Below are 13,422 nucleotides of genomic sequence, written 5' to 3' on the forward strand. Positions count from 1 at the left end.
GACCAGCCCTGCATCGCCTTCTGCAATAACCAACTCCTTGAACCTCAGGACAGGTGAGGAACAGGAAGTCTTTACTGACTTAATACCTCATACTAATTGTTCTATAATTGTTGTATGTGTGACATTTTTTCCAATCGATCATTTGCTGTCACGGCTCAGATTTAGTGAGGACTCAATAGCACAACTCAGACACTGGTGAAAGTTCAAAAGAGTTCACTCTGCAGGCGGAAGCAGGCAAGGACAAACGGGCGGGCAGATTAACCAGGCAGAAGGAAGCAAGCAAAGAGCTAAAATGGGCAGCTAGTCAAAAACAGACAAGAGAGGCTGGAAAGCTACAGTGTGAAGAGCACAATAGACAATCTGACAGGAAATGAGTGGAAATCGGATGCTATAAATACTAAAAGCTGATTCAGGAGTCAGGTGGCTGAAAAGTGGGAGAGTCGAGATTACTGCAAGGACAAGGACTTCCATTTCTCTTCAGCCTCTGCCTTTTAGCAATATATCATGTATGTCAAGAGAATGTAATGTCAAGTATATACTTAAAAGCCATTCGCAGGCTTCCTCTTTTAAAATGAGTCAGCTGGAAACATTAATAAGTGAACAAGAGAGTTTTCAGGCAACGCAGAGATGCAGATTTAGCTAGCTAACTGATATAATCTACTCATTTCCGCCAGCAAAAATGAGAAATCCTGCTTTTGTCTACCTCTGTCTGAAATCACAGACCCATTGTTTCAAATATTGCAAATAAATTCAAGGGGTAAATCTGCCAACGTTATCATTGTAAACCAATGGAAAGTTTGACAGGTTCAGCTACAGTAGGTATGGGGATCAGGGCTTTGTGAAGAGTCTATTAAAAATGAGGGGGGAAATAACAAATAACAAAACAAACACCATCGTTATAGATCTTTGACCTAGCGAGACTTTTTGCTTCCAGTCCTGTCCTGAACTGTCACTCTCCTTTGCCTCTCATCAAGTACAGTAACTCTGTGTCTTCCAGACCCTGAGACCAACAGAAAGCCATTCTCAGACACCATCGTACTGAAGAACAGATTAACCATCACAGAAACTCTGCTTGACACAATGAAGAACTCTTGAAATACGACGGACACCAATCTGAACTTGTAGAATCAGAGGCTGCCGACGGTCAAACAGAAGAGGATGAAACCATTTTCACTTTTGTTGTTGACCAAAACTGGACTGTAGCCTGACTTTGTGTGGACACATAGACACGAGACATAAAATGGCTGCCGGTCAAAGCACCAGAGGGGATGTTGTTTCTTCTTGACGAGAACTGCTTGATTCATACGTTCTGGTTAACTCTTCATCAGTGGCATCAAATCCCAGGAGTGGATCATCAAACATGAACGTCTGAGTGATTTTCTTTCTTTTTTTTTTTTTTTCCCAACTTCAGGTTTGTATCACTGGTCAGAGATATGGCAGAAGTGTAGTCTGCCTCACAGGAACAGCTGGTCCTTTAGGTCCAGGTATCAGTCAGCACACAACAAAACAAGCTAAGCTCTGTTTTAAAACCAAGGACTTTCTCTTTTTCTATCTGTCCATCTGTCATCACCTCCTTTCTGTCGTAACTGCAGCCCTCTGTGTAGCAGCTCATCTCTCTCCCCGTGTCAGCATCTCTCTAATAAGCACATTGCCGTTTGGTGCTCCTCCTATTGTGATTGTTTGAGCTCTCACAATCCCGGTCTTGATTATAGTATTGTTTTGATACCGGGTTAGACATATTGTACATTGAGTCTTGTCTGCCGCCTTTCTCTCTCTCTTTGTGTCATGAGTTAAGTGATGCATCTGTTTTTCTGTTTCCTCTCTGAACTGGAACCTTAAGGCCCTTGTCAGTGCGGGTACAAGATCTTTGTTGTGTTTTTCAGTGTCCCATATTTCGCTCATATGAATGCTGTGCTCATGCTCATGTCTGAATACAGCCACGATTGAGACAAAGTTCAAGGATTGACCAGGCAATCTCTCATCAAAGTGGTGTCTGACTTCAAATCATAATTTTACAGCAACTTTCAGGTTTGAAATCCAGAAGTTAACATTAGTGTCAAACTTTATAAAAAAAATAAATAAAAAAACTGGCATGGCTGAAAAAAAAACTGATTTAGGTTCGTATTAAGGTTTATTGTTCGTCACGCATACTCAGCGCCATATGGTGTCTGTGGTCTGCTACAGGATGTGCAGGGAATAAGGATGGAGATATGCAGGGGCATCATTCCTAATGAAATGTATATACAGGGCAAAGTTTGGCTGAGTTTCCGCTACGGTTTGGCTGAAGACCAGCAGAGATGCCAGGCTGTAAAGCTGCACAGCTGATCCATTCAGCTGCGTGGCTGAATCCTGTTTTGAAATGCAAACCATATTCAGTCAGACCCCCTTTTTTGCAAGGTCATTAACATGCATCCTAAGCACTTACGACCATCGTGGAATAGAGAGAAAATGCATTATATCTAGGTGTAAATACATTTAAGATGTGATCATCCAAACTGCCAGCATTATGTAGAACTTTCACAGTCTGCTAATACCAGGAACATGTATGATATGTTTGTATTGACGTCTTATGTCATTGTGCTCATTTTTAAAAAGAACGGCCAGTTGTTCAGGTACAGTGCACAGCACAGTATTCGACTCAAATTTGAAAAATATGGTGTGTTCCACCTTTAAAGCAGTTTGGCAGTCCGACAGTATAATAAATGTAATGTCTACATTTATAACTAGGTGTAACAATAAAAAACAGCCTGTTTGTTTTTATGTAGGTGCACCATCCAGAAGAGGGGGGTGGGTCAAGCATCATTTAAAAAGGTCCAACATTTGTTGGTTAAAGCTTTAGAAGGCTCAGCATTTCAGATTTGCCTGCGTCTTTGTTTCATATACATATCTTTAACTGACATTTAATGGAAGTTAATGACAGTGGTTTTCTATCTTTTTCATGTCTCCCCTCAGAAGCCAAAAAAAAAAATAAAAAAATCAAGGCCCCTACCTCTGACCCAGAAAAAAAGATTTTATTTTTTCATCAATCATTAACAAAATCGGAACTATAATACAAACTACAGTTGAAGTTGTTTCCAGTAAATTACTCAGCAACAACTGGGCTTGAGATGAGTGCCACAGACAGGGAAGTCAGAAAGTACTGAGAGACAGACTACCACATTGTTGGTTTTGGTATTATCATGGGATTTATTGACAAAAAAGAAAAAATATGAAATTATGACAGTCTAATTCTTTAATGCAAAACTAAATGAATAGACGAATCAACGAGGAAAATCATTATTATTTGCAGCCCTAGTTCTAAAGCACACCCGGACATCCTACCATTAAAAGAGAAATCATAGTCTACATATTCATAACCTTCTCACTTATTCAGTTACCACTTCATCAAGGGTTTTATGAGAAGGAGCAAAGGGCCATCAGAGTTATCCTGCTAAAGATAAAGCTTCATTATCTTCTTAGGGGCTTCCTGTTCAATTATGATGCGTTATCCACATAATTACAAATATATTGGACCCCAGCCTCTGGATACCAACACTCGCCAGTTGAGTTCACTAAAAAGTCAGAAAACGCTGCAGAGCTGAACTCAGCAGAGTTGCAGCCATATTAGGAGATAATGAGTGAATGTCTGAATGCCTGGCTGGTTGAGATGACTGCTAATCAGCTCCACGCGCACACACACATACACACACACAGACACAGACACGCTCACACATGCTGGATTTAAATACTGCCTTGCGTATTTAAATGCCGTGCTGACAGAGACAGCCATTACTTTCTCATCTCAATCATCAGTTCTGCGAGAACAGCGATCCCTCGCCCTGCCATCCATCTTTCACCCTCTCTCCTTTCTTTATCAGCCTCCCTCTTTCCTTCTCTATCTCCAGCCACCCTCATCCGCCGTCATTCTCCCATTTATGACTTTCCCCTCACTTTCTATCCCTCCGTCGCACTGCTCTCTTTCTCATATATCACGCCACCCTTCCTCGTTTCTCCCCTTCACCAGTCTTCTCCTCTCTCCCCCTCCCACCCCTCCTCCAGCTTCCCTCTCCCCTGTTTCTCATTATATCCACTCTCAGACTCCCGTTAGCCACCTTCTCTCTATCCGCATCAGCTCTCCTCTCTCTCTCATTCAGCCCCGGCCCACTGCCTATCCCTCGCTCCTCTGCTCATTTATCACCTTTTCGTCTCAGACTGGCTGGGTTGGACACTTTACCTGGTAAACAAGTGAGGCGAAATAGAGGGGGGGAGGAACAGAATGGAGGAATCAATGAAAGAGGAGAGCTCAGAGGAAAAGGAGACATAGGTAAAGAAAAGAAGCACTATTACATTTTTAAAAAAGCACATGTGGTATCAAAGTGTCATAAGAGCGATACTCTTACGACACCTTACGATGAATACTACTACGCAGTTAACGAGGATGGTGGGTGGCTCCAAGAGGAAAAGTGTGTATAATGGATTACACTGTGTGATTATCTAATATAATATAAGATGCAAATGTTAGCATGTCCAGCTTACTACCAGAAGTAACCAAGCGTTGCTTCCACGGCCAAGGAGCATGTGATTAATTTGCTTGGCTACATTATTTTGTGGGGTTACAGATGTTAAGAAAAAGAAAAAGAAAAAAAAAAGAAAGCCTGTTCAGGACAAGCACATTAGCTGTGTAGTATTTCTGCACTGTGGTGTAGCTGTTCCTGGATGAGAGTTTAGGTTAATGTTAGTGGCTGTGTCCTGTTCTTTATTAGATCCTGGGGAAATTTTCTCCTGCAACGTTAAGAGTGAAAACATACTGTTCAAAAATACGAACAGAAGTACAGACGCTAAGCAGCGACAGAGTTATGTAGTCTTGCATTTTATCCTTATTATACTTGTATTACATAATACTACTTAATCCTAGGAGCTCTACACTGCAATACAAGAATACTGTATTTTTATTTCTATGCCTTCTACGTGAATCATCAGCTGTTTTTTGGTGGGAGATGTAGCTTTAGCCTCAGCTTGTTAGCATGATATCATGTTATCGTGCTAATGTGCATATTCAAGAGTTCTCGTTTTAAACCAAGTCAGCGGGAAACATTAAGAAGTCAGAGACAGCATTTTTCACCAACTCATAGGGATGACGTTTAGCTTGCTATCTACAGTTGACATTACCTGCTACCATCAAGTATTTTAAGCTGCCAAAAAAATGACCAAAACTGACCAAGAAATCGTGATATTGTGGCACCATTTTCACTTGAGCTTGACAGATGTAACAAACACAAACAAAACAAAAGCTCCTGATGAAAATTACACGATAAAAGAAAAAAAGCAATAATGAAATGAAGGTTAACATAACACGTCCTGAAAATGTCAATCCCTGCTGACCTTTGGTGCTTTAACCTTGCTGCAGTGATGTACAGGTGTACTACAAGACACTGTGACATCACTGGGGGTGGGTGTGGTCACAGGTGAAACATTCTCTAAACTTTCAACCTCAGACAGTAATGAAACTGCATTTCGCTTGGTGGTAAATTATTTTTAACGTAGGATGAAGGTAAAAAAAAATCCAAATTCATTCAGGCAGCACCAGTCTCTCAAACCATAAAAAAAGGGTGTAAAACAAGTGCGTCTTGAAAGAAGAGAGATTAAAAGTAAGACAGCGTAGAATGAATAATGACTCCAGTGTTGTGGTGGTCTCTTAACTCAAGCTGGTCGTAGACAGAAACCACCTGACAGCGAGAAAGCCAAAGAAAGTGTTTTTCACCTGCACACAAACAAAAAGACTAAAAGAGTAGACTTGAGGATTTTTTTTTGAAGCATATGATACTTTAGAAGTGACGACAGAAGTGGGGCATCATGGTTGAACACAGCAGAATTAAAGAAAAAGAGGGTCCAACAAGATAGACACTGGAAATCTGAATGTCAAACTTTTTCAAAGGAAGTTTTGCTGGTTGCGTCTGAGGAAGTGGAAAAGACTCCACTCCCCTTTTCCCGCTTTGTCGTCACTGTGTTTCGTCTCTTTCTGTCCCAAAAAGGAGAAGAGAAGAAGAATTCTCGTTGCACAGACGTTGGCATGAAAACACTCATTAAAGGCCCACATACACTCTCCTTTCCATTCTTCAACTTGATTATTTATAGCAGTAATTTAAAGTAACCTGCTTCTGTTTTCTGAAGGGGCCAGTATACCCTGTCAGAACTGTTTGTCAGACGGTCGGATAGCTTTGGAAAACCCCCCCACACACACACACACCTTTCCCGCGTCAGATTCGAAGGGAAGGTCTGTGTCCGACCGTATCCGTAACTCCCCGAAACAGACTGATCTGACATTCAAACCTACTTCACACAGTAATTGGCCAGCGGTGCAGAGGAGAGAGTCTCTCTTCTTTCATTCCTCGAACACCTATTTCTGTCACCTTTCACGTGAACAACCGAGTGCAGCAGTCTTCAAGGAGAGACCGTCTGAAAAGGTGCGCCGTTATGTTGTCTGCAGCCTCTCTGTGAAGGCTGGCTTTTCACTCCACCTTCAAGGAGAACTAGTTCTGATCGAGCACTTATTACAGTGTTTGCTTTTTAAAGAAACAGTCGACAAATGTGGGGAATCTGCTCGTTTACTGTCAGATTCAGTCAGATGTGAATGAGGCAAGTAGTTTCCCTTTGCTTACAGTACTTGCTGAAAGTGATGTTGTTGGCAGGACTTCACGTCACTCGCTCCTTCTCTCTTAGGGCACACGCACACACACACACACACACACACACACATAATAAAACGAGACAATAAAATCAGCTAACATGAGCACATTTTTGTTTTGATGATGATCTGAGGTGAAACAGAGCAATATTTTTACCTGACGGATTGAACTATTTCATTCCATTATGCTCGTCAACGTTAGTGGCTGCATCCTCTCTTGCCTTCGGTAATCAGAATAACTTTTTTCTCTCACTGTGATTGTGATTGATCAAATTAATTATTTTTTTTCTAAATTTCTCATTAAACTGGGTGCATGGGGGGTAAACATGATCTGAATCACTGAATATAAATCTGATAAAGTGGGTGATAAAAGTGCAAATGTGCTTTGTAACTGTAATAGCACTGAACCTGAAGTGGTGAGTTACCTACACTGGAGCACACGTACACATGTAAACACACACACACACACACACACAGACACTTAAACACTCACTCATGCACCAAGTCCATTCTCCGGCTGGCTGCAGTCCAAACTGAAACATTTGAGGGAAGCAGCAGAAGGCAGGTCTGGCCCAGACAGCTCTGTCTCTGTCTATCTGAGGCTGCAGGAGGCGACTCAACAGCTGCTCAAGGTGAACGTCAAATGAGGCATGTGTGAATATGGAGCCTGAGACCAACACAGACCTAAAGACAGACACAGAGAGAGAGAGAGAGAGAGAGCGAAAGAGAGAGAGAGAGATAGAGGGAAGGAAGGAAGGGAGGATGAGTCAGATAATAAATAAAGCTGGGAGTGACAGACGCAGAGGGAGAGAGATCATGACACCCAGTGGGGTTTGCAGTGTCAAAGCTCCAAGTTCATTCCAGTACGGTGAGATATTTGAATGTTAACAGGGGTGTCAGTCGGGTGGCAAAGTCTGGTCACGAAGGTTTAGGATTCAACATTGGAGCAAATATGACATGAATAATATTTGGAAACCATACAGGTTCTTAAAGCACTACAAAATGGCCATATAATATCTGATCAATTATCAATCATTGCTCCACATTGTGTGCATGCTGATTCTGGTAACAAATGATATTTGCTGCAGGAAAATGAAACATAATTTTTTAGGTTCTTAACACGCTTGGATTTCTCAAGTTAACAAGTGCTTGTTCATTCTCGCTCCAGAGTAAGATGTTTGTATGAATGTTTTAAAGTCCTCAATAAGATTTAAGTAATCTTAATATAAGAAATATTCCAATAGTGCAGTTTGTTCCACTACAACACCATGAGCTTCTCAGTAACCCCAGCCTTAAACCAAACTTCTGGTTGCATAATCTTCCCGTGCCGACACAAGGCCACCTTCTAGTCAAAGCCATCCCATTCATTCCCACTGGTTTGGCTGTAATGTAGATGACCGGACAAATGACTATTGAGAACCTTGAATTATTACCCTAAGGTCCCGCACATAGTAAAGAATGGGACTGTTTACTTATGGCATATATTTGTACTTTATGTCGAAGCAAATAACCAAGAAGCATGGATTTACAGCAGAATAATGGAGTCGGTGTTTTATGTACAATCATGTCTGTGTTGTCCATTTTGATGTTCATGGGATAAAACCTGTTCATGAGGGCTAGCATGACTCTGCTATCGTTCAGATCCATGGTATATACACTAACAGTTAAAGGTTTTTTAGAACACCTTCATTTTTCCAGTTTTTGTTGAAAGTTAAGAAATTGGTTCACTTACAGTTTTCCTGTAGCAGTTAATGCAAACAGTTCCTACAGATGTCCTCACTTTGTGCTGATTACTTACAGTCCCTCTGTTTGTACAAAGGCAGTGTTGGAAGGGTCTGATGCATTATTAGGACAATACTGTACTACAGGAAGTAGTACAGTATGTTGATATCAGAAAGATAAGTAACTAAGGAAGATTTGTGGGAACTTCTGTAACTATATTTGTTTTCCATTGGAGAAAGAGCATCACAGTGAGTTCAGCTGCTGGATGAGTCAGAAATTTAGATTCAATTTAGTTCAACAAGAGGATCCCATGATTCCTTGTTTTTAAAATCTGTAAACAGATATAAACAGATTTTGTAAATATGTTTAAAATTGTTTATTTGTTCTACGCTTTAATTTCAGAAACATTGAATTATGTAAATTTAAATAACAGCTGGAACAATTGAGGTGTTCTAAAAACCTTTGACCGGTAGTGTATATATATACTATTTCTATGAAAATATAAATGTCTAATTATGTATTAACACAGAAAAGAAATAAAATATTTTCAATGCACCATTTATGTGTCCTGGTGTTTACTGTACGTTCATTTGGCAAAAGAGATGCTAATATGTTCTTAAAAGTGTTTAGACCGTTAGGAGATGCAGAAACTCAAACACTCTTGCTCACTTTGTCCGTTGTGTACAGTGCACACAGCAGAATACACATGGTAGGTTCCTAATAGTTTAGCAGGTGCCCCCAATACCAACCAGTTAGTCTACGCAAGAACCATGTGCCCATAGTTGCTGTTTGTCAAATTAGTTTTTAGTGATTTAATTAAAAAAAAAAAAAAAAATTATTCAGGAATATGTGCCATACCCTGAAGTTACTCAAGAAAGGAGGAAATTTGTTTAGCTTAGCATAAAGTCTGGAAGTTGGAAACAGCTAGCTACTGCTGGCTCTGTCCAAAGTTAAAAAATATGCCACTAACACTTCTAAAGATGATATTGTGATTTCGTCTTGCATGTTCCCAAGCCAGGTTGCACACAGTTGCTGCTGGTCCATATTTGATTTTAATCAAAGACTAAAACTGGCCCCATGTATCAGCCTACACCTATATCACTTTGTTGTTTGGTGAGAGCGGATGCTATCTCTCTGAATGCTAATGAAGGGTGTGGGTGGCCAAAGGTGGCCTCAAGCATATGCGGCGTGACAAGGTTAGATTGCGATGGATGTGGTCCAGGCCTTCACACTCAAGGCTGGTTTATGGGGCCGAATCTGCAGGCGCCGTGCATCAATATAAAAACCTCAAACACACACACACACACACACACACACGCACACACACACCCACACACAGTCACTCCCACCCATCCTGGGCATCTTGTGGAACCGAAAACATAAATTAGACTGGGGCTCCAGAGAGTGCACAACCGCAGGTGTTCACACACTTAGGCCCACATACACACACGAGCTAATGGTGTTATGTCAAATAAAATGGTGATACCTGCTTCATAATGAATGGGGTAAACAGTGGTGGCAGATGATGACTCAGTAGATTGTCAGAAGAGGCTGATGGAGCCTAATGAGCCAAACACTTCTGTTCTTGTTTCTAGTCTTGGATGGCAGGAAGTTTAGTTGGTGAGAGTCTGATGTCACGTGGACGTCAAGAATGAAGACAAGGAAATAAAGACACATGCACATAGAGGGACAAACAATCATCCCTCTCCATCAATAGGCCTTTAAACTTAGCTCCATTCCCTTTCCAAGTCTTTATAGTCCCCTTGATCTCTGCCTCTCTCTCTCTCTGCACTCAGTGCTGTTATCTGAATATCCAGATGGAGGAACAATGCAAAATTAATGTCACCATTTCTCCACCCAACTGCTCCAATACATTACCGCTGGCAGGTCACATTATGCACAAAATTTATTAGATATGTGAATTAACAGTGGCATCGATTGCAGCCACCGTAGATTAATCTTCTGTGAAGCTAAAGCTATGGATTAGTCTGCTTAAATGTTTATTTGAAGCTGAGCCAGTTTTGCTGCAGTGCTTGTCTGAGCTTTACAATAACACTGAGCACACACCAGTGACATTGTTTGTGCAATCATGTGTGGACATGACATATCCACTGTATACCCTCTTCAACCCCTGCAACTGTTTGTTTACCCATGAGATTTTGCTGAACAGTGAAAGCCAGAAACTTCTGTCCATGCCACTTTCTGCCTGTGGGCTTTATGTTTACAATGAACAGGGTTTCCTCTGTGTACAGTGGGGCCTAAGTGCGTGTTGTTAGATCTTGTTAGCTACAAAATGGCCAAGTTGAGGCGAATTATTGCCTAAAATTTGACATTTTAGGAAACATGCTTCCTTCACTTTCTTGCCAAGAGTTCGATGCGAAGATTGACACCAGTCTTTTAACTGTCCATTCAGTTTAAGCTGGAGCTTGAGATGACTAGCCTAGCTTAGCATAAAGACTGGAAACAGCTAGGGGGAAATACCTAATAATATATTTTTTGTACACAAAAAGAAATGCAAAAACAACACTTTGTTAGTTTAAAGGAGTTATGTATTGATCTCATTATATACAACAGTTTATCTGTCTGCACACTTTGGGTTAAGACATGTTTAACCTAGCTTAACACACATACTGGAAACAGGGAAACAACTAGTCTGTCTCAGTCCTAAGTCACAAAATACACATTAACACCTCGAAAGCTGACTAGTGGCAACAAGTTGTGGTTTTGGGTTATGTGCTAGACAATTTCTTGGCCTGGCAAAAAAACAGGGAATGGATGGAGACTCTTCTGAGTTCAGTCAGAGGCTCTCACAAAAACACCCATACTTCAATGCACAGGGTCAGTGTGTACATTGTTAGCTAGCTTACAGCTAATGTCAATATACTTGGTATGTTGGCTGTCAGTAAATTCAAACTGTACCCACAGCCCTGCAGTAACATTTCTGCAGTCACTGCTGTGCTCAGTGCTCTGCTTTGCTTTCTGTTTTCTTTAAAAAAAAATAGTTTGCAAATATATGTATTTATTTTTTTTAAAACCTTTGGATGGACTCAGGCTAACTGTTTCCCCATTGTTTACAGACATAGTGCTAAGCTAAGCTAACATCTCCTGGCTGCGGCTTCACATTTAATGGACAGATACAAATAGTTTTGCTTTCATTGTCTTACTCTTGGCGAGGAAGCAAATAAGCTTATTTCCGAGACTGTCAAATTCTTCCTTTGTACATCCATAGATTTCAGGTTTCATTTTCTTTCCCTCTGCCTTGGGCTCAACAAGATGAGAGGGAACGCTGCTGGAACATTCTCCGAGGTTATTTATTCTCTGTATTTTCAATAGGTAATGTACTTAGGCTTATAAAAGACTTTAAACAGGCCAGATGATAAAAGCCACGCTGAAGGTGCCTGAATTCAAGATAAGTACTTCGTTTTCTCAGGTTTTCAATGGTGTGAGGAATTTAATATTCATCTTATTGTGTGTGTGTCAATAAAAATATACCAACTCAAAAGGGAAAACTAGCTACACAGAGTTTGCTGTAAGATATTTTGCTGCTTTTATCCATCCTGATTCACTTGACCTTGATGGCCAAAACTCACTTGGAGTCTTTACCAATTTAAGCGTATGTGCCTACAGTATTTGTCCCTTCTCTGACAGAGAGGAGACGTTTGCCTGGCTGTTTCTCAGTGTGCATGCTTTCATCAAACTTAGAGAGAGAGTTAGAGCTCCCTTTGAGGAAAGACTGTTAAATAATGCAGGTGGTTAAGTAAGCTTGTCGGGACGAATTGTAAAAAAGCCCCCGCTTCACTGAACCAGAGCCTGTTAGAGAGAGAAAGTGGGGGGGGGGGCCGCGTGACTTTCAGCCCTCTAGAGTTCTGTTCACTCACACGGGTCGAATAAAGAACGTGGCAGGGAACGTGTGCGTGGCAGCTGAAGTCTAGCGTGTCCTCCTCCCCTGCCATCATGTCCTCTCGCTGGTGGTTTACAGATCAGTCTGACACAAAGCATTGTTTGGTTTTTCCTCCCTCTGACAACCTCTCAGAGCTAATACACTTACACATAATGGCCTACGCTGTCAATTTGAATTTAGTATGAGGCAGGAAGAGGACGGTTTATTAGGCAGAATTAGACACGTTGTAACATCATTGTCTGGCAATAAGGAGTACAAATGACTGCCTTGGTCCAGAGCTGAAGATGTGACCAGCATCAGCCGCTGCTAAAGGCTCAAAGCGCAGAGAGTTGTACTGTGTGGGCTTCACTTCATTGTTAGTACAGGGCTGCCCCCTAGTGCTGCTATAAACAAACTGCACCTTCATCCCTTCAGGACTACATTGTCAGGAAGAATACAATATGTCATTTCATACCCAGGGAGCCCCGAAACTGAGGAATCAAACAGAACGGACCAAATAAAGAAATAAAAAACATTCATCACAAGTTGAATTAAGACCATTCAAGAAACCAGAAACTTGATGTAAGAGGAAGAAACAGAGAATACACATGTATGCACTAACACTGTATCTGTGGCTACAGGGTGGAGACAATGATAGATACTTACTGGGAAACGGATGCAGGATCAAACAGCAGGTGTTGTGGGGCTTCGTGAAACAGTTGGGTGGATCCTCGCGGTAACAACAAATGCCAGAGGACCACTCCATTTCCGTTTGATGCACAGATTCACTTTCACTCCAGATAAACTTAATTCCTAAAAAAACAAACAAAAACAAAGTTACCCTGTCAACAAAAGTTGAGAAACTGAGCTCAGTACACAGGACAAAGAACAAGCACACCTTTTCTCCTGCTGCTCTTCAGCCCAGCAGTCATGTGACCCCACTTTCAACAGTATGCATTATTATTTCAGTAAAAGTAACAGATTAAGTAACCTTAATCAAATTAATAAATTGATGAATAGCTAGAAAAATCACAAGACCCTATAATAATTCCAGTGTTCATTGGAAATTTATTCCCAATCAGTTGTGGGCGAGCAGAACAAACCTCTTTGTTGAGCTCTTTGTTTGCTCTGAGTTTAGTGTGACATGTATGAATTT

This window comes from Seriola dumerili, unplaced genomic scaffold, assembly GCF_002260705.1.
Source record: "Seriola dumerili isolate Sdu_G_001 unplaced genomic scaffold, Sdu_1.0 BDQW01000378.1, whole genome shotgun sequence".
Lineage (NCBI taxonomy): Eukaryota > Metazoa > Chordata > Actinopteri > Carangiformes > Carangidae > Seriola > Seriola dumerili.